Here is a 22,618-nt window from a genome sequence, read left to right on the forward strand (position 1 = left end):
CTTTAATACATATTGTTGATTTAACATAGTATTGTTTTAAATGGTAAGAAACAAAAAATTATCATTAAAATCAGTAATTATTTATTAAAAGGTATCAATCCAAGTAATTATCTGATTAAATTCAAATTGCGCTTTGAATTTAAATTAATATAAATAATGGTCAAAACTATGTATGAATTATGTGAAATAGACCACTTATATCCTTCGTTCAGGGGTGTGCAAAAACCAAACTGAAAAAGTGTCATTGGTTTACTGCTATTGGGTCAACAACTTTTAATCATTTTATAAAAAAGTTTATCGGATTATCGATTCGTTTTGGGTTTCTAATATTGAGTTATTGGGTAAATTGATATTCTATTAACGCCTCACTTGTTTTAATTAATTAAGACGTTTGAATCTGGATACACATCTGAATATTAAGATGTGCATTAAGATCTAGATGTATAAATCTGAATATTAAGGTGTTGTCTCTAAATCTAAACGTTGAATTATTAGGATGTTTGTTCTCAATATCTGAATGTGCATATGAAATTAAATACTATATCAATAAAATATTATACAACCCTCATTTTAGTAAAATAATTTTTTAACAGAAAATAATATTTTGAATATTTTTATGGATAAATTACTTATATACACATTTTTCATTAATTCTATTATTCCCTACCATTTAAAAATATTTCTAAATTTCCTCTTTTTCCTTTTAAACACATTGTTCCAGATACATAAAGTTATACACATTTTTTTTCTATTTTTACTCCTTATTTCACTCCCTCAATCTCTTCCTATTTTCCCTCACTCTATCTCTTCCTATTTTCACTTCCTTCATTTTTTAATTTTCAGATTTATTTTCTCTATTTCAGTAATATCGCTTCGCAATTTTTTCAAAAAAGTCTAAGTTTTCGCTTCACAAAATTTTCCAAAAAATTGTCGGATCCTCCTCCATTTTCACCTTCACAATATGCATAAGAGAAAGGTAAAAGAGATGATGTATCCATATTAGTTCTTTCAATAAAATCATTTCCAGGAGAACCTCTTTTGCTGGTAAAACTACATTATGAAATGAAAAGAAGTAGTATCTACCAAATGTATCATTTTATCATGTAAGTGTTGCTATGTATCTTCTACAGTTATTCAAATTTAGAAGAATGTGTATCCGTACACAATACCAAATTATATTCATGATACATTTGTGAGCAGAGAAATCGAGGAAGGACAAATGCTCGAGCTTTAAATCTCTTGTTTTATAAATTTTTAAAATTTCTCATTTTCGCAAATCAAATTAATGTATCTCGTGCATCAGATTAGTATATCATGCATAAAATGTATATCAGATTAGTATATCATGTATAAAATGTATATCAGATTAGTATATCATGTATAAAATGTAATGTATCGTACTTAACGATTAATGTATCAACGCTTATTTTATTTATGATACGTAAATTCAAATTTATACAAAATGTATCTGATACATAACAATTACCAAACAATAATGTATCAATCTCAAACAACTACTATAATGTAAAAAATAATTAAAATGTAGTATTCTCAAATAAAATAATAAACATAAATAATAATGTATCATACACTATTTTTTTTAGTTATGATACGTAAATTCAAATTTATATTAAATGTATCTACTACATAACAATTAACAAACAATAATGTATCGATCTCAAACTTAAAATCTTATGGGCAACACTTACTTATTTAGTGCATCTAGTAGAAATACAACACTTATCAATTTAAATCAAAGGATCTTCATGATCTCAAACAAAATAAGATACATATATAATAATGTATCATGCACTAATATTTTAGTTTTGATACGTTAATTTGAATTTATACTAAATGTATCTGATACATAACAATTACCAAATAATAATGTATCAATCTCAAACCTAAAATTTTATGGGCAACACTTTCTTATTTTAGTGTACCTGGTAGAAATACAACACTTATCAATTTAAACTGAAAGGATCTTCATGATGTATCTTCTCAAAAATTTTGATATTTTTTAATCAAAATTAAAAGAATCTTTAATGAACTAGGAGAATAATTTTGAAATTCAAAATTTTCAACAATTTTGAATCAAAACGGAAAGGATCTTCAATGAACTGGAGAACTTTTGAATTTCAAAATTTTCGACAATCTTGAACCAAAATCGAAAAGATATCGATGAACTTGAAGATTTACAAAAGAAATCGTCTGTCCAACAACAATTCCATACGATCCTTCATAACTCACCGGACTTTTTAAAATTTTGACAAATCTTTTTAAAAACAAAGAGACCGATGAACAAGAAGATTTTATTTTTTGGTTTGCTACATTATAGGATTTTGAATTCTTGACAATAATTTTGAATGGAATAACGTAATTTATGGGATCTTAATTTATTTTTTAGTCCCCCCCCCCTCCCCTCCCCCTTAATTAGTGCAACAAATGGATACTATGAGATTTTGAGTTGATTTTACAGCTTTTTTCCCTTAATAAGTGCAACAAATTGATATGATGTATCAACAATAATGTATTCAGATCCTTAATTGTGTATATAAAATGTCTAAAAATATATGGAATTCATGTAATTATAAAAATAATAGGGATGGAAGGTAATTAAAGTTTTACACTATGGTATATATGTAAATTATACTATTTTTATTGTAACAATGTAAAATAGTTTACATAGAGTAGTAATATATTGTTTATGAAAATATTTTGTTTTATAATAGACATTTGTTATTGTTATCAATCAAATAATTAATATTTTCTTATTTTCTAGATTTTTTACTAAATATTATACCATGTGATTGCTTATCAAAAATATTAATTAATTTATGAAAGTAAAATGTGTATCTTAAGTTGATACGAATGAGGAAATTATAAGGTAGGCATGTAATTAGTATTAACTAAATAAGAAAACAACGTGACTTTTATGACTTGTTTTGACATATTGGAGTCTTTATCTTTGAGTATGAATAGTGTTGAGATTGTGTTACAGTTCGGATTCATTCAGATCTATTCAGACTCATTAAGAGAGTTATAAGGAAAAAAAACAAACAAACTTAATGTATTGAATCTGAATAGTTAAGATTCGGTCCTAAATAAATAAACACACTTCATGAGGCGAATTTGAATGATTAAGATTAAGACTCTCATTAGGTGCAAATAAATAAGGCCTGAGATTGTAGAAATTTATTATTACCCATACATAGGTATGAAATATTAATATCAATACCTTACTAGTTAATGCATTTGACTTTTAGCCTTCAATTGACACTTTACATTAACTTTAAGTTCACAACTTCACATTATACAAAAATATTAATACCTAAAGTAAGAATCATATTCCTCTTAATTTCTCTTTGTGTTACACTTATATATATTTCTTTTTATGTTAGTTATTATTATTCATTTTAGGAGCCCTTTTAGAGTTACATTATTTTCTTGTCGTGTCAAACCATAGGACCTATCATATATTTATTTATAAGCATTTTCTTATTGGTTAAATCGAAAGTTGAACCGTTAATGTCCAAAACCAATAAACCAAAAATTGATAAAAATATCTTATCGATTTAATGTATTTAAATAAAAAATTAATAAAGTGAACCAATGATAAATATAATTGAACTGAACCGGCTGATGCACACCTACGACTCTATTACATTTTGGGATAAAAAAATACCCCCGATGTTATTCCAAGAGAATACATATATCATCAAAAGTTAACAACTCAATTTTTTAGTTGGAGGTATTAATCACATGAGACTAATCCCTCCAATTAAGTGTTTCCAACTAAGAATTAGTACAAAAGTTGGACCTTTAGCGGCAACAAAAATCACTACAGAACCCCTGAATATCGCCACTAAATGTTTTCACTAAATTTTTAGCATTAGATTGTAAGAATGATTTTTTTTGTTTTTTATTTATTGTTTTTAAAAAAAAATAACAAATGACATCGATCGAAGATAGTTCGAAGACACTATAGTGTTGTTTGGTAGAGTGTATTAGAAAAAATAATGCATACATTAGCCTAGTGTATTTTTAGTACCTTGTTTGGTAATCTTTTCTAATATATGTATAACTAATGTTTGTACACTCTATTCTTTGTTAAGGTGTGTATTGCTAATACAATAAATTTCAAGGTATTAGCAATGTAATGGTTTTAATGTCTGCATTTACATGATTAAAGACTCAATCGCCTCTCAAAACCTTCCTTTACATCCTTCCACCACAATAGTTGAGGATATTGATAAGTATGCGATTTTGACTCATTTGAGGTCTTGTTTTCATAGTTTATTATTCTCAATTGTCTAACTTATGCTCAAAACTGATGTTAAAATGTTGATTTACAACAATGAAGGCAAATGAGCAAGGTAAGAACATTATTGGGGAAAAAAGGAAGAAAAAGATAAAGAAGTTGAAAAAAAGCAAAACTAATGATCGTCAAGACCACTCGGCGAACCACAGAGTGACGCTTCAACTCGCCTAAAGTTCTAGCGTGCCAGCCCTGGGAAAGAACCAACTTGGAGATGGACATTGACAGTTGGTGAACCATTGAATGGGTCTACAACCTCGATCCTGATCGCCTGAAGTCACATAATCCTGAGGGTGAAGAGCCAAGGAAACTCGGTGATGGAATGGAGTCATAGTCGGTGATGCTCAACTAAGGTTGAAGACAAAATTTGAGAACGTATAAATTGAATTTTAAAGAGCACAAAAAGGGAGAATCATTTTTTCCAGAGTAATTTGTCTAGTGTAGAACTTAAAGCTTTCATTCAAGTCTTGTTTTACTTAGTTTTTGGAGTTTTCTAGTAGATTTTGAGTTGGGTTTTCAATATTGAGCATTGTGTATCGTTGTGAAGACTTGAATTGCAATATCCAGACTATGGAAAATATAATCGATATCGATTTCTTCCTTGATATAACGAGTGGCTAAAACTCCAATTATCGGGGTTTGATCATGTGATTATTTGTTCTAATTAGCTTATGGGTATTGTTGTTTACTAATTTAAATATTGTTTTAAAGTGGTTTGGTTGATATTTGTGTACTAACTCATGAATTGTAGTTTCAAATACAATTCTAGCTTAAGTATTTTGGGCTTTCTCGAGAGAGAGGCTCTAAAGCTAAGATTATCAATTGATGATTGTAGTGATTGGGTTGTTGTTAGTTCAGATTGAGAAAGTAAATCTTAACTAGATTGTACCTATCTAGCTCGAGAGAGTAGATAAATTGAGGTTTTCAGTTGTTTATATTTTCATGCTTGTCAATTTTAGAGAGAACTCACTTGAATCGTACTAGTTGTTCGAGAGAATCTATTGCATCAATAGTCTAGCCTACCCACTGGGATTTAACAATTCTTTGTAAATTTCAATTACCCATATAGCGAAATTAGCCTATAATCGATCACATCCCCAAGAATCCCTCTCTACTTATTTACTTCACTATTTTCATAATTGTTGTAATTAATATTTGACACTTTTAACCCCCCTATTGATATTCCTTGTCAACCCATTAACTTACTTTGCTTGGTTTCGATGATGTCTACTTCTATGACCATTAGATCCCACGAGCTTTACTTCTTAAATTAATTTCATATTGTACCGCTCAATGTGGGTTCGACCCCAACTCTTTGTTGGTTTATATACTAGATTATGATCTCCTACACCTAGTATTGGATGAGGTGTAGTTGAGCATTTTATAAAAAATGGTGTCGCTGCCGGGGAGTGGTGTTATAGGAGCTACTAATAACCGATGTAAAATCATGTGAGCTAAATGTGGAATAAAATGCATGCGCCCCATCGAGAAGACCCAAGAACCTTGCCATGGTATATAGGCATGGCTGGCGTGATCACTAACACTGATGACCACAGAGGGGACTTATAAACCTAAAGGGCCACGTAGATCTGGGACTATGAGGGTGACTGACCCTAGTCCAACTCAATATTAAGACTACTCCCAACTGAAAATGTATACAGTACAACACGACTGAAATATATAGAATAGGTCGATATTCGGACATGCTAACTGCAAATGCAACATTAAAATACTGATAATGAAACATTTGAATTGAGGCAAGTATATTTGTTTATCTATTCTAGATGGTGCGATTCCAGAACTAAACAAATCTACACTAGTAGAGTTCTAAGTTTTATGCTAGGAACTAAGAAAAAGTGTTATCATGATGATCCGATTACAAGCACTTAAGCAGCTAAAGCATCACAACTTTATAAAGTTCTAGAAACCCTAGGTCTAAGCAATATATAGGGAATCAAGAATATGACTAAATTCTAGGGACCTAGATAATGAAAGGAATCCACCAGTGAAATCCCACATATTTTGTGATAAATTTCAAAGAGAAAATTTTCAATTTTGGGCTGAAACTAACGAAAACTTGTTGCGTTCTTGGAGAGTGTTTAGTTGATGCTTTAGCTTCCTTTGTGCTAAGTTCTGATTGATTTTTTTAGAATAGTGGATTTCTGTAGGATCTGATTAAGTTACTAGGCTTAAATTGACTAAACCTACACAATTTAGGGGTTAAAAGATATAGTTTAAGTGTCCAACAAATAAGGGAAAAGTCAAAATGGCCTCACTTAAAGTTTGTCATGGCCCAACCAGGGACGTAATGACGTCGCGTCACAAAGGCCACGGTCCGTTGTATGGGTCATGGTAGTTGCCAATAGATATTAGTTCTTGTCCATTCCCTCTACGTCCGACTTCACGGATCGTGTGAAGGATCACGGACCGTGAAGGTCATTGTGGTCCTTCACTTGGGCTAGGGGACTTACTGGTTTGGCTTCACGAAAACCATCACAACTAGTGAAGGGCTCCTTGGTATGATTAATGAGTCAAGTGAGTTCTTCCTGTCTTCCACGAGCCTCCATACGACTCGTGTGGTAGTACACGACCTCAAAAGGTCCCATAGGCCATCGTTTTTAGCTTGGTGTGAACCACTAACAAGTCAATGGGTCGTGGTTCCATTCACGCTCCGTGAACCCTATTGTGGTTTATCCATTTTTTTGTTGTTCTGGTCTAATAAATTTTGAGGTGTTACAATCTACCCCTTGAGAACATTCGTCCTCGAATGAAGCTTAAACTAGTAGAGTATGGAGGGAAAGTGTTGCAAACCCTACTACTAAGTACTAAAAATGATATATGACTGAAATAAGTTCCATGAACATGAAATTACACTGAAAATGCAAGTAAAACTGAAGGAACATGATACTAAGACTGAATTTACACAAGAGTAAACTGAGAGACTAGAGAGGAACTATTACCTCAAGCTAGAATGAAATCATAAAGAAAGAGATGAGGATACTTGGCCTTCATGGCTGCTACCCCTTCCCAAGTAGCTCTCTATGCGGACTGAATCCTCCATAAAAACTTAAGTGGAGCGACTTCTTTGTTTCTCAACCTTCGAACCTAACGATCAATAATTACAATGGGTACCTCTTCATAAGTGAGACTATTTTTCATAGCCACACTCTCTAAAGGTACTATGGATGTTGGATCACCCACACACTTCTTCAACAACAAAGTGTGAAAGACTGGATGGATTGCTGCTGGTTCTACTGGAAACTCTAACTAATGAACCACTTTACCAACCCTTTTCAAGATCTTGTAAGGTCATACATATCTAGGACTAAGATTCCCTTTATTGTCGAATCTCATCACCCCCTTATAGGTGATACTTTCAGAAATTCCAAATCATCTATTTCGAACTCTAAATCCCTTCTTTTTACATTTGCATAGGACTTTTGAAAATACTGGGCTATCTTAAGTCTATCTTTGATGAGTTGAACTTTTTCATAGCATCTGGACCAATCAAAGTTTCTTCATCTACTTCAAACCAACAAACTAATGATCTACATCTACGCCCATGCAATGCCTCATATGCGGCCATCTGGATACTGAAATGGTAGCTGTTATAATAGGAGAACTATACGAAAGGTAGGTTATCACCACCTTCCCTTAAAATTGATCACGCAAGATCTCAACATGTCCTCTAAAGGCTGAATGGTACGCTCTGCCTGACCATCTATTTGTGGATGAAATGTTGTGCTGACATTTACCTGAGTGCCAAGACCTTTCTAAAATAATTTCCTGAAATGACAGGTAAACTGAGGACCTCTTTATGAGATGATAGACAAAGGAACCCCATGCAACCTGACTATCTCATTAATTTAATCTTGTACTAGTCCTCTGCCGAATCGCTAGCCTTAACAATCAAAAAGTGAGTAGACAATTATCCAAATGGAGTCATGTTATTTGGTAGTACGAGGTAAACTGATGATGAAATCTATGTTTATCACTTCCCACTTCCATGTACGAATGTTTATCTCTTGTGTCATACCTCCTGGTTTCTGATGTTCTGCCTTCACCTGTTGACAATTAGGCCACTTAGCCATAAAGTTTGTTATATCCTTTTTCATGTCATTCCACCAAAAGACTTCCCGTAGATCACGGTACATCTTAGTGTCACCTGGATGAATAGAATACCTGGAGTTATAGGCTTCCGTAAGGATTTGTTGTCTCAACTCACCCACCTTAGGAACACATAAACGACCCTAGTAGCGAAGCACACCATCTCTCCCATAGGAGAAAACCTCAAATTTTTGCTGATGAAATGCACCCTCCAGTTGAAGAAATATAGGATCACTGTCTTATTTTTCTTTAACATCCGCTACCAATGAAGATTCTGACCCATTCTAAACTATCTCATGATCATCTAATATGTTTATAAGGCAAACTTATAAGAGAGCAAGTTGGTTTACATCCTTTGCTAATTCCTTCCTTTCTTCCTCAACATGCGTTACACTACCATAGATAGTCTCCTAAGAGCATCAGCTACTACATTGGCCGTACCAGGATGGTAAAACACATTCATATCATAATCCTTCAGGAATTCAAGTCATCTCCTCTGGCGAAGATTCAACTCTTTCTGGGTGAACACATACTGAAGGCTCTTATGATATTTGAACACATCTATGTGAACTCCATACAAGTAATGTGTCCAAATATTTAGGGAAAATACTACGGCTACAAGCTCATGGCCATGAGTCAGATAGATCTCTCATGCACCTTAAGTTGTCTAGAAGCATGAGCTATAAACTTACCTTCTTGCATTAACACACAACCTAGGCTGACTCTAGATGCATAACAATAGATCACATAGCTGATTGAACCCTCTGGCAGGGTCAAAACAGGAGTTATAGTCAACCTCATTTTCAGTTTTTAGAAGCTCTTCTCACACTCATCTGACCAATGAAACTTAACCTTTTTCTGAGTCAACTTAGTAAATGGAGAAGTTATGGATGAAAATCCTTCTATGGACCTTCTATAATAACTTGGTAAAACCAAGAAATATCTGGGTCATTGTTTCACTGCCTCTATTTTATGAGAATTCGCTCTGATCCTTTAGCTAGATACTATATGACCAAGGAAAGCAACTTATTATAACCAAAACTAACATTTGCTAAAATTAGAGAATAACTGATGGTCTTTGAGAATTTGAAGGACAACCCTCAAATGAGTCGCATGTTCTTCCTCATTCCTAGAGTAAATGAGGATATCATCAATAAAGCCAATAATCAACAAGTCCAAATACTGCCTGAACACTCTTCTCAACAAATTTAAGAAGGTTGCAGGAGCATTGTTTAGTCCAAATGACATAACTACAAATTCATAATGACCATACTGAGTTCTGGAGGTTGTTATAGAAATGTCACTATCTCTGACTCATGATAACCGGATTTGAGGTCTATTTTCAAAAAATGATTAGCACCTTGAAGTTGGTCAAAAAATTCATCAATCATGGGGATAAGTATTCATTGTGACTTTGTTCAAATGTCGATAGTCAATGAACATCCTGAGAGAACCATTTTTCTTTTACATGAACAACACTGGTGCACTCTATTAGATGTGGTTTAAGACATTCTAGAATCGTTCTAAACTTTGTGCTCTAATTACAAAGTTTTTCACAACCCAAGGGTACACCCTATATGTTACATGACGTACTTGACCCTGAATAGTCTCATATAATCCCCTAGCATATCATAACATACAATAACAGAAAAGTGCAGAATTTTAAAACATTTTCCATACAATCAAAGTATTTATAAAAGCAAAGCGGAAGTCTTACTACACTTTCTCAGACCATCTAGAACATGAATATCATTGGGACGCAACCCATAAAAAGTCTAAAACATAAAAGGAAGTGGTGGTTATACCCTCAACTCACTAAATCTTCAACTCCTTGATTCAACTAAGAACCTATCCCTGGAGGTGGAACTCAAAATGGTTGGACCCTACATTTGATGAGAATGTAGACAAGGGTATATGTTAGTACAAAAGTACTAAATATGATAGCTAGCATAACATCATGAGAACATAACATAAGGGTTAGTCAACATAAGCCATATACCATAATCATAAGAGATACTTCATGAAACATAAACTATAAGCATAAGAGAAAATAACATAGCTATGAGCATGGTCTTCAACATAAGTATCATATAAGTATTAGTCATCCCTTAGTCTTTCATATCATAAGAAGAACACTTCATAAGTAGCTTCAAGTTATACTTGTGAAATGCATGGATAAGACACCATAATCTCACCCACACTAAGAACTACCATAGGCCATCATACATATTTACCATATTTGACTCCTTCTTAGCTTACTTCTCATAAACAAAGGGAAATCTCTCAAATTTAGTCAATCATAAAAAGGAAGACAAATATATCACAATCTTATCTAAACATACATTATACAAGAGACACTTTCTAGGAAACCTTCATTCATACTTGTGCAATGCATGAATAAGACCCCATAATCCAATTCATACTTAGTACCATTTCAGGTCATCATACTCATACTTCTTGATTATATAATTGGAACACTAGGAGATACTTCTTTAAGCACATCTTAGTCCCTCTTCCTTACTTTTGAATTTTATGAAATACTTACTCAAGCATGTCTAAGTTCATTAGGTTTGAACATAAAGATATTTTTTTAAGCATGTGTTAGTTCAATATTAACTTGGAACACTTCAAGATACTTATTTAAGTATGTATTAACTCCTCAATGATTTTGTACTAGTTGGGATATAACCTTAACCTACATGAGATCACATGAGCTATCACATAATCCCTTCGGATATTACCCACACCGAAATGGGTTGATCTACTTTCCTAGGGTAGAATGGTTTGTTAGCTTAGTTGGATCCACCAACCAACTTTCCTACGAGGCACGTAGTTATGGGATACATAGATTTCTACTAGAAAATACAAACTCCACTTGTGAGGGACTCGTCTCATGAGACATACTTTGGGAAACTCAGACTCTACTTGTAAGAGTTCCCATTTTGGAGAACAGACTCATCTAAGTAAAAGCTTCCATGTCATTTCAATATCCACTCGGTGCTAGGAATAAATCCCGAAAGATAGCTTATTAAGTCTTACTTAACTCATGACTCTTGGGATGTCCTTGACAACCAATCCATATTTCAAATGCTTCTATTTCTTTATGCATTCAAACATTCATTAGGTAGATTAGGTGGGTAAAGTCTTTCCACAACAATGATACTTACTAGTCTATCATTCTCATAGGATTCACTCTCAAATGCATTACACACATAGTTCAACATATTAGCTTTACTCTCAAATCCCAAGCAATCAACATTCATGACTACAAGTCTTACTCTCAAAGCTTTACTTTTTACAATCATCATACACACCTAGATTTCAAGGCATTCTAATCGCATGCTTCATTATTAAGTGATTCTAGTCATAACTCATCATAAAGGTTCAAATTCAAGCTTTACTAGTCATCATTAATCATATATACTACAATCTAATTCAATTAATTTCAATATGCTTCGATTCTTGAACTATTACTACTCATAACATCAATTCTAAAAGATCATCTATAAATCCTCAATTTCACCTTTGATGACATAAATTCGTATGGCTTCAATTTCATCAATCAAACTAGGGTTAGGCATAAAATTATTCAAATTATTTATAATAACATTATTCACTACTAATTCAATCATAGAAAATTAATAAAATTATTCAAATTATTTATAATAACATTATTCACTACTAATTCAATCATAGAAAATTAATATCCACTCAATTGGATTCATACTCAATCATAACCCACAATATAGTAAAAAACCCTAACTAGAGTTGGGGTTGATCTTCACAATTGGGGGATTTCTAGGGGTCTCTTTGGATGGAAGAATCCATGGATGAATAAGTTATCATACCTTGATTATAAGGACCTTAAAAGGCTTGCAACAATGTAGGAATTTTCCCTAACTTGATTCTCTTCTTCTTCTTTGCTTTGTAGATAGAGAATTTCTTAAAGGGAATTGGGTCTCTTTTGGTGAATTGAAATAATGATTTAGAATGACTTAATTAAGGATATAATATCTTTATATAGGTGGCCTAATTTATAATAAAGAGACATCACTTAATAACTAATTAACTCTAGAAAGTTCCCTAAGCCCCTTCACTAACTCACTTAAGGACCAAGGCTGCCTCACCCACGAGACCATGCTGACGGTCGTGGGTCCACCCACGGTCTGTGCTAGTAAAACATGGATAGGTTTTCGAGGCTTGTTTTTGGGTCCCTCACCCAAAGGCCTGTTTCCTCTATGGGGCGTGGGTGCACTGTTTTGGGTAGATTTTAGGGTGGTTTGCTAGGGTCCTCTTCAAGGACCCTTGGTTGGTCCTTGAGGAGTCATACCTTCATTCTAAGTACGGGAGGTAAAATTCACAATTCTAAACCTCACGACAAGCTCTTGAACCCTCACACAAAGCTCTAATTTAGCCTAATAGTTTTCGGGTGTTAAAATATCTCCCCCTTGGGGACATTCGTTCTCGAATGACACTCTAAGCACTCCTTAAGGTTACAATTCTAGTCTAGCAACCTGTCATGAATGAAATCCATCTAAATGCACATAAACAAAGGAGGGAAACTTCAACTCCAAGCTTAACATACTCAATTCAACACAAGGGAGTAGGGACTTCATTTTAACAACACAAAATGCATGAAATTATATATCTACTTATGTTCAAGGAGGAACTATCATCGCCTAGCTAAGACATGCTCAACATACACTCATAGAGCTCATATGCAATTTACTCTTAGAAGCATTTATTCAAGGATGTATCTTTCAACTCCAAACTAAGACATGCTCATTAATTCTTCTCATGAAGTCTATAAGCAACTCTACTCAATGCACTACAAAATGAGGTCGAACAATGCATGTGTCATTTCTATGAAGACCTAAACTTTTTATGAACATGCATATAAGGTATTTATGGCCACACATAAACACACAATGACCTTGTAGTCTAGGCACACTATCTCCCCCTTAGGAGTAAGCCTATGTGGACGTTCTAAGAACCACCATTAACATAACACAACATGAAGCTCATTAATACTAAAGACAACATCAGTCTAGCATATCAAATCACGAAATAAAAGTAATCCAAAATCAACTAAAGCTTAAAGAACGTATGCGTGTATCAACATCCAGAGGTTACTCTTGTTCATTTCTAGCTTGGAGGACATAGAACCTATTCTTCTTTTGAGGCTCCCCATCCGAGCGGCTAGTGGAAACTTCCCTCATTTAACACTTTTTAACTTTCAAACTTTCACAACCGCATATATTTTTACTCTCGTACTAGCTTTCTTACTTTTTATGTGGGACTTACAACTCAAGGAGGATTTTTGGATTCTTTGCTTGCCTTGTATTTCAAATTCTCTACATATAAGGTTGATTTTTCGAACACCGTCCGTACATTTTAGTAAAGTCAAATTCATAATAATTGTGAGGTTCTTTGTGCGTAATCATGAATGGTTAAATGTGTTGTTGATAATAATGCCTAATCATATCATGATTTAATTGATGTTAATGGGCTTTAAATTGTAAAATCTCGAGACAGAGCATGTTTAATTTCGTGGGTTGTGTTATTTTGTTTGTGGATCTAGTTGGGTGAAGTCTGAGTAACCCCGAATTTTGCCGATTGTCGGGTTTTTCCAAATCATTGAGTGATTGACGTTATTTTTAAGGTCAAAAGACATTAATTGGCTAATTTTGGCCAAATCGGGGGAATTCTAAGTACCCCGAGAGCATGGTAGTATAAGTCTTAGCCTAATTGGGTAGATTAATAGTTTAATTTTGTTTTTGTGGGTTGAAGGTTAGATTTTAAAGGTTCGTGGTGAAAATATGAAAGGTTGGACTATTCGGCGAGCTAGGTCGAGCTCATCGAGGTTCGGAGATTCAACTAATGTCCCTTCGATCATATTTTTATCCTTCATTTTGTTGGCTTGAGTTCTATAACTTTCGGTGATGTGTCTGAGCTCGCCGAGTTCGCGTGGCGACTTGCTGAAAATCCATTTTGATCGCTTTCTGCACCCCAAAATCCTGAAATTATTTTGTAAATTTTGGCGAACTATGTATACTTCATCGAATTTTGTTAGTGATCCACCGGATGGCCCTTAGCATCGCCGACATGTTCTGAAATTTGAATAATTTTATTCTAGAACTTATAGCAAGCTCAACCTGGCTCGCTAATTGGGTTCGGCGACACGTTGTTCGGTTCAGCGAGTCTTACTACAAAGTTTTATCAAATTGATTGTTTATTTTAATTGCATCTAACGCTTGTGATTTTGTTCTGTAAAAATGGCTAGACCAAAGGTTGTTGGCAGGAATCAACTGTCCCAAAAGCGGGTATAGGGCAAAGGATAAGGCCCCGTACAACCTACATCAGCGGAGGGGAGCTCCGAAAGTGAGGGTATATATGCTACATACCTCAACCCCTATAGTAATTAGGGCCACTTTGAGGGCAGTTTTCCTGCATCCATATCTGAGCCGCAAGATGATCAACTCTTACAGGCTAGGAGATCGGAACTACGCTCCAAGTCAATGAATGATTCGTCTAGGATCTCGATGACTCATACACCTCTTCTACCTTCAGTTCAGAAATCGTGCAGGTCCCACCTCCTGAACTCCTTCACCTCAGGTCCTTAATATACAAAAGGTCGAGAGTTTGAGGACTATTCTTGAAGAGAAAAAGTTGTTTACTGACGACATAGTAGACTGATACCCTGAGGTGTAGAGCACTATTAAGTTTCACAAATTTAAGGTTTTCAAAAAACCCTGAGGCCCATACATTCCTACTTGGGAGTTTGATTCCACCTATAGGGAGTTGGTGCCAAAAGGTAAAAAAAAGCCAACACATTCAGACCGGTAGATCATGGATGGTCTGAGGCCGAAAGGTGAAGTACACCGGCATAGATATAAATGCAGTACTCGGGTTTTCGTTAGAGTACATGAATTAACATATTGACCACACCCAGAGGAAGACCCTAGATAATCTGAAGGGCTGGTTAACACCTCTAATTTCTAAAGCAATCTAGAGATAGATTGAGTATGGTGTGCCAATTGAGAAGAAGGACTTAAATGTGGCTTCTAAATACTAGTTCAGGTTTATTAGCAGCACCATCATGACTTCACAGAAAGATTTGATCATCCGACAGTCAAAAGTTGCATGCTTAGGTTCTATTATTGATCAACAGAGACTAGATGTAGGTTTGCTTGTGGATCAAGAGATGGTCTTGAGGGCTAAGTAAAGGTAGACTTCTCTACCCTTCCCTGTATTGATCACTAAGTTGTGCAGGCAGTCCCGTGTCCTTATAAATAAGAGGTGGAGGTGACCCTAATCTTTTCTATTGACATCTGATGGATCGAGGATGAGTATTCAAGAGATGAGGCCAATAAAATGAGACATGCATCCACGATACATCCCTGGTAGTTGATGTTGATACATTGTCAATTGAATCAATACTTCATTCTCAAGCCAATGAGCCTGTATGTACCTCTAATCCTTCTACGTTTGCTTCTCTTAGTTCTTCTATTGCTACTGCTTCTGCCTATTGACCCCCTATCACCTAGGCTATGTTGTACAAGATGGGTCATGTGGCTTATTCCACTGATGTGTGTGCCTCTCGAGTAGAGGTCGTTGTGCCTGGAATGATAGAGAGAGCGATTGATGTTGTCTTGGCCCCAATTAGGGCCGAGATGAAAGATTATATGGAGTTTATTGATGTCCACATGTTGATTTGATTGCCCTTATTGTGAGGGTAAAGGCTTATGAGCAGGGCTGGGGTGATTCAACTGTTGTGATAACTTGGTCTGAGGAAAGATGCGTACTAGTTGAAGTCCATAGATTTGTCAAGGTTTTTTTAGAAGGTGGAAGTCCCAGAGGACCCGAGAGTATATGTCCTTGCCAATTCATAGATTCCTCTGGTTGGTATGATAAGAGATGTGGATAGATAGGACACAACTGCTGAGTCTAAGGCGGAGACTGACGAGTAGTAGTTAGGTGTTCGTAATGCGGCTATGTATGATGATATATAGGACCTTGCGGGGTTCATGTTCCAGACAACAATTGATGCATCACTCAAAGAGACGTCAATGATGGGCTCTAGTGCGCCAATGATGTGATGAGACAGACAATGATGCCCCTATAGATGGAGTCACTTACATACAGGCGTCACCCAGTCTTACCCTGACAAAATGATCCTTTTGACCCTCTTTCTGTTATACTTTAGACTAGTTATTAAATTTGCGCATTTGAGGACAACTGTTATATTAGTTTGGCGGGATGAGATATTACCATACCTATCTTTTTTGGGTTGTTTTGTGAATAATTGGTGTTTTAATTTTGATGTATATGTTGGTTTTTGATCTGTTGTTCTTAATTGTGATTGTGGTTGTCTTCCATTATTTTTAATGTGAATGTAGTTTTGACCCCATTTTTTTATAAATTTGCCACCTCTTAGTGTGTGTATGTGGTTGTTCTCTTGTAATTTCAAGTGTTGGTGTGATTAATACTGATGATTGAATATTTATCTTATTTAAACGACACATGTGTGCAATTTCGATGGCGAATTGAGTTACATAAGTCATATATGAACTCGAAGCATCTCATTGTAACTATGTCGATTGTTGAATGGAACTCCTGTTTTGATCATTGCACACTAGTGAAAATGGTTAAGTCTTGTTTGATTATTGTGTCGAATGTCGTGTGTGGTGAGGTTGCCCTAAAATGCATGATTGATAATACCTATAACTTTCCCTATTGGTCCAATTGACTAATGTGAGCGAATAATAGAGATGATCTTAGGCAATTTATGGATACTACAGATAATTTTGTCATTATACTTCTTTGTGACCACTTGTGAGAGTGTGAACCTAGTTTGACACTACTTGAGCCTACCCTTTTCTTTGGATGAATCTTGAACATAAATTACCCTTTCCTTCCCCATCTAAATTCTCCATGGATCATTGGTTGTGTTGAATAACCAACTTATGCCAAAATAGTTGGGGTGTGGTGAAAAGGGAGGAGAATCAAGAGACTTGAGAAATGCACCCTTGAAAGTTCTTGTTGAAAAGATGAACCCCTTCATGTAAAAAAAAAAAAGAGAAATGAAAAGAAGAAAAATATTGAAAAAAAAGACAAGAATTGTTGAAATAAAGTGTGAGTATTGAGAAAATGCAATGGGGTATCCAATGAAGTTTGGTTGAAATAATAGATGGTGATTTTTGAGAAAGAAAGTGTGATAGAAAAGTTTAAAGAGTAAAGTGGAGGTCATACTCCTTGAAGGTACTAGTCACTAAGCCTAAATGTGTTGTAAACTCATTGGAAATCACGTAGCTTGAGGCGTGTTGATGGACTATTCTTAAGGATATTTCACAGGTTAAGGTGTATTCCCTATGATTCAACAAGCTCTTCTAGTACTAAAATTAGGAGCTAGAATATAACAAAAAATATATTTTACTTAAGAAGATCCAACAAATAAATAAAGAAAATTATTTTAATGTAATATATCTTTCTTCACCTTTTAACACACAAAAGTACTATACATACATACATATACATATACATTCATATATATATATATATATATATATATGAATGTATATATATATATATATAGATAGATAGATAGATAGATAGATATATATATAGATATATATAGATATATATAGATATAGAGATAGATAGATAGATATATATATAGATATAGATATATAGATATAGATATATATAGATATAGAAATATAGATACATATACATATAGATACCTATACATATACATATACATATATATACATATATATATACATATATATACATACATATATATATATATGTATGTATGTATATATATATATATGTATATATATATACATATGTATATGGTAAAGACCATACCATCAACTATGTGCACATCTAATAAAATGTAACTGTCAATCTACCATAAAGGCTATAATTTTTAACAAATATAGTTGTGCATACAATGCAATAAGGAACAGAAATATTTGTCACAAATTATATCAAATATTCCAAAGAATTTCTGTAACTTCCAAATCAAATAATAATTGATTAATTCCATAAAGGCAATTAAACACTGTCATATTAAGAAAATCAAAACGTTGCTACACAATTAAAATCTTTAATGTAATACTAATAAGCTAAAGTAATTAAGGTAATAATATATAATAATAATTTCAAATATTAGTATATACTTTGTTAAGATAATAAAGATATTTGATCAACAATCCTCCATATATCTTAACAAGTATATAAAGATATAATATAATAATTAATAAATATATAAAAGATAATTATAGCTGGATTTTAAAAAGAAAGAATAAGGTGTCGAATCTGGTGTCTCGTAGACTATGAACCAGATCTAGATAAAATAAAATTAAGCTTACAGAACATATGGTGAAGTTTAAAATTTTTATGAACTAAAAATTTTGTTGTAAGCTTAGAATCTTATCCTATCACATTATATTTGCACAAACTTGTGGTTATCACGGTTTTGCGCTAAGAGGCCATGTGCAGTCCTAGTATTCATGAATGCTTTAAAAATCCATCACAATTTCATAGAAGAGGCACCACTCCACCCTCGTATAGGTCCACCCATCAATTGTATTCTGCAGAGAAATACACCACCTATAAAGGATGTGGTTATGGATTAAGAGTTCACAAATCAACCTCACTTTCCTTGAAGATTTGCACTATATGCACGCCCTAGTAGATCACAAATGGGACAAAATATAGTGCACAAGATCAAACGATGACTTATTATTATCCATATGAACCTAATTCATGGGATGTCCAATCACATAGGTTGAGTTACCATCATGTATGATTTACAACTTGACAATAGTCCCATTCTTGTTGAAGCTTCATTTATTTATTTCCTCCCAAATTTCAAGTCAGACAATTGGCCAAATTCACTTATGACTTCACAAGATTCATGAATTTAATTTCATCTCTTAACAGTGTTCTATTATTCTTCGTCTATGGAGGTTACTTAACCACTTAACCTTATTATCAGTCGACTCCATTATATTAGCTGATTTTAAATCATCAACACAATAGATAAACACATATTTAATTTTGAATAACAAGACCACATAAAGTACGTTACCCCCATATTTCAAAAAGTTCAACTTAAAAATAGTATTTCTAAATAACAAGTTTACCCAATTTTTCAAATAAGCATGCCATCATAATAAGCTAAAAAGTAACTTCAATTAAAACATTACATATCATCATTCATCTAGTGATCACAAGAAAAAATTAAATTAAATTATAGAATCAAATTGCATAATCAAAAGAGCAATATTTTTTTTCTCTAATCCTTAACATTTTGAAAACTAATCATTAACATAGGAGAAAATTTTATTATCAAAACATAAAATATTTATTTATTCAACTGATTCCAATTTAGCATGCCAAAAGTAAATAATTAAGTACTAGCTTCTTCTTTCATGACTTGAGAAACATTGAGAACATATAAGCCGACCATTATTACAATATCCTTTACCCACAAACACATTATTCTTGGTTATCATTACCTTACCAGATTCAAATGCAACTTTCACCCCCACCTTTCCTAATGATCCCACGGAAATCATATTGGTTTGGATGCTAGAAAAACGTAACACTTCAGTTAATGCCAAGGTTTTTTAGATATGAGTTTCAGAAGAACTTTTTATTTTCCAATGACTTCAGTGGTTGAAGAATCACCAAGATAGAAAACTTCTTCTACTTCATTGACTTGGGTGTAAGACACATAATACGTTTTATTAGCACAAATGTGCCTAGTAGCACCTGAATTTATCACCCAGACACTCATATCTGTCACAATATTAGCTTGGGAAATGATCGCCACTATGATATCATCTGCTTCAGCCAGATTTACTCTTGGCTTAGCAGGATTGTCAGTTTTCCCGCTCTGTTTCTACATTGAACTGCATGGTGGCCTGATTTGCCATACACAAAAAATTACCTTTTTCTTGAAATTTTGATTGTTGACCCTGAGTTTATAATCAAGTTCTTTTTCATACTTGTTATGTTTGTTGTGATTGTCTTCCACAAGATTGACTTTTGTAGCAATTTCTTTTGCTTTGACAAAATATGATTGTTGTCTGTTGATATCCTTAATGATGACGTGTTTCACCAAATCTTCAAGAGATAATAGCTTTTGTTTGTCCTTCAAATTTTGTTTGTAGTCATTCCAAGATTTTGATAGTTTTTGAATCAATATACCAGCCACAAACTGCTTCAATAAAATAATTTTCTCCGACTTAAGATCTTCAACTAGTTTGTAAATCTCGTTGATATGTACCTTTACATCTTTCTCCTCAGTCATCTCTCATGTAAAAATTACCAATAACAAACTTTTATGTAGTAGCATCTTCAACAGTATATTTAGAAAATAATGATTTTCAAATCTCTTTTGCTTTCTTATTAGAACAATACACATCGAACAATTCATTATAAAGAGTACTTAATATTGTGTGCTTACCTTATTTGCATAAATTCATTGATTTAGTTGCTGAGAAGCAGATTACTCCCATTTCGATTTTATTAGTAGAGAAGTCACTCCATACAAGTCATCAGTAGAGAAAATCGTTCATGTCATCTCTTAAAATTTTGTCCACCAAAACCTAAAAACTTTTGAAACATCATGTAAGCATTTGGTAAAGTTGTGTGAAGGCATAATAGGAACAACACCATGAGATGTTTGAGCATTAATGGTGGTATTAGTAGTAACAATAGCAGGTAAATCATTTATGTGAACCATGTTAACCGAAATATCCTTAAGATTGTTGTAAACTTATTGGTAATCATGGAGCTTGAGGTGTGCCGATGGCACTGTCCTTAAGGATATTTTACCGGTTAAGGTGTATTCCCAGAATTCAACAAGCTATTTTAGTACTAAAACAAGAAGTCAGAATCTAACAAAGAATATATTTTACTTAAAATCCAGCAAATAAATAAGGAAGAAAATTATTTTAATATGATATATCTTTCTTCACCTTTTAACACACAAAAGTACTATATATAGATATAGAGGAATATGGTAAAGACCATACTATCAATAATGTGCACAACTAATAAAATGTAACAGCCAATATGCCAAAAAAGCTATAATTACTACCAAATGTAGCCGTGCATACAATGCACATAAGAACAAAAAGATTTGTCATAAAGTCTATCAAATTATATCAAGTATTCCAAAGAATTTCTGTAAATTCCAAATCAAATAATAGTTGATTAATTCCATAAAGGCAATTAAACACTGTCATAATAAGAAAACCAGAACGTTGCTACACAATTAAAATCTTTAATATAATATTAATAAGCTAAAGTAATTAAGGTAATAATATGTAATAAATAATTTCAAATATTATTCTATACTTTGTTAAGATAATAAAGATATTTTATTAACAAAATGATCATAACTTAACCCTCAACCACGATATGAACCTTGAAAGCCCTTTGAGATCTTGATGGGATTTAACACCATGTTGATTGGGAAATAAGGGCAAGCCTATGGAAAAGATTTTGCATTTGTTTTCTTTTAAGAGGGTGAAAGTTGTTTGTGATTCCTACAGTCAATTTTTTTTTATTGGTCTTTGTGTGATGATGGAATCATTTTTGTGGTGAGTGCATTCAAATACTCTTATGGAGTGTGAACTTGCATTAGAAGCAAGCATTAAGAACTTGAATATATTTGAAAACAGGTAGTCACAATTTGAAACTTAGAGTGCACAATTTAACATTGCATGGATAGTTTGACCCTCTTCTGTGCATTCATATTGAGTTTTGAGTAACACTGTTTGTAGACATCCTTGTTGAACTGATTGATCTTGAGTTTTACTTGAGGGCAAACAAAAATTTAAGTTGGGATGCTGGTGAGTCTGACATTTTGACTCATTTAGGATTTTGTTTTCATAGTTTATTTTTCTCAAATGCCTAACTTACGCTTCAAATTGATGTTAAAATGTTGATTTGCAGCAATGAAGGTAAAGGAGCAATGCAAGGACATTACCGGGCAAAAGGAAAGAAAAATCTGAAGAAGTTGAAGAAAATCAATCTTGGTGATTGCCAATATTACACAACAAACCGCCAAGTGTCTCTTCAACTCGCCTAAAGTTTCAGCGTGCCAGCATTGGGGAAGAACCAACTTGGTGATTGAAATTTACAGTTGGTGAACCGCCAAATGAGTCG

Source organism: Solanum lycopersicum, chromosome 8 (assembly GCF_036512215.1).
Source record: "Solanum lycopersicum chromosome 8, SLM_r2.1".
Taxonomy (NCBI): domain Eukaryota; kingdom Viridiplantae; phylum Streptophyta; class Magnoliopsida; order Solanales; family Solanaceae; genus Solanum; species Solanum lycopersicum.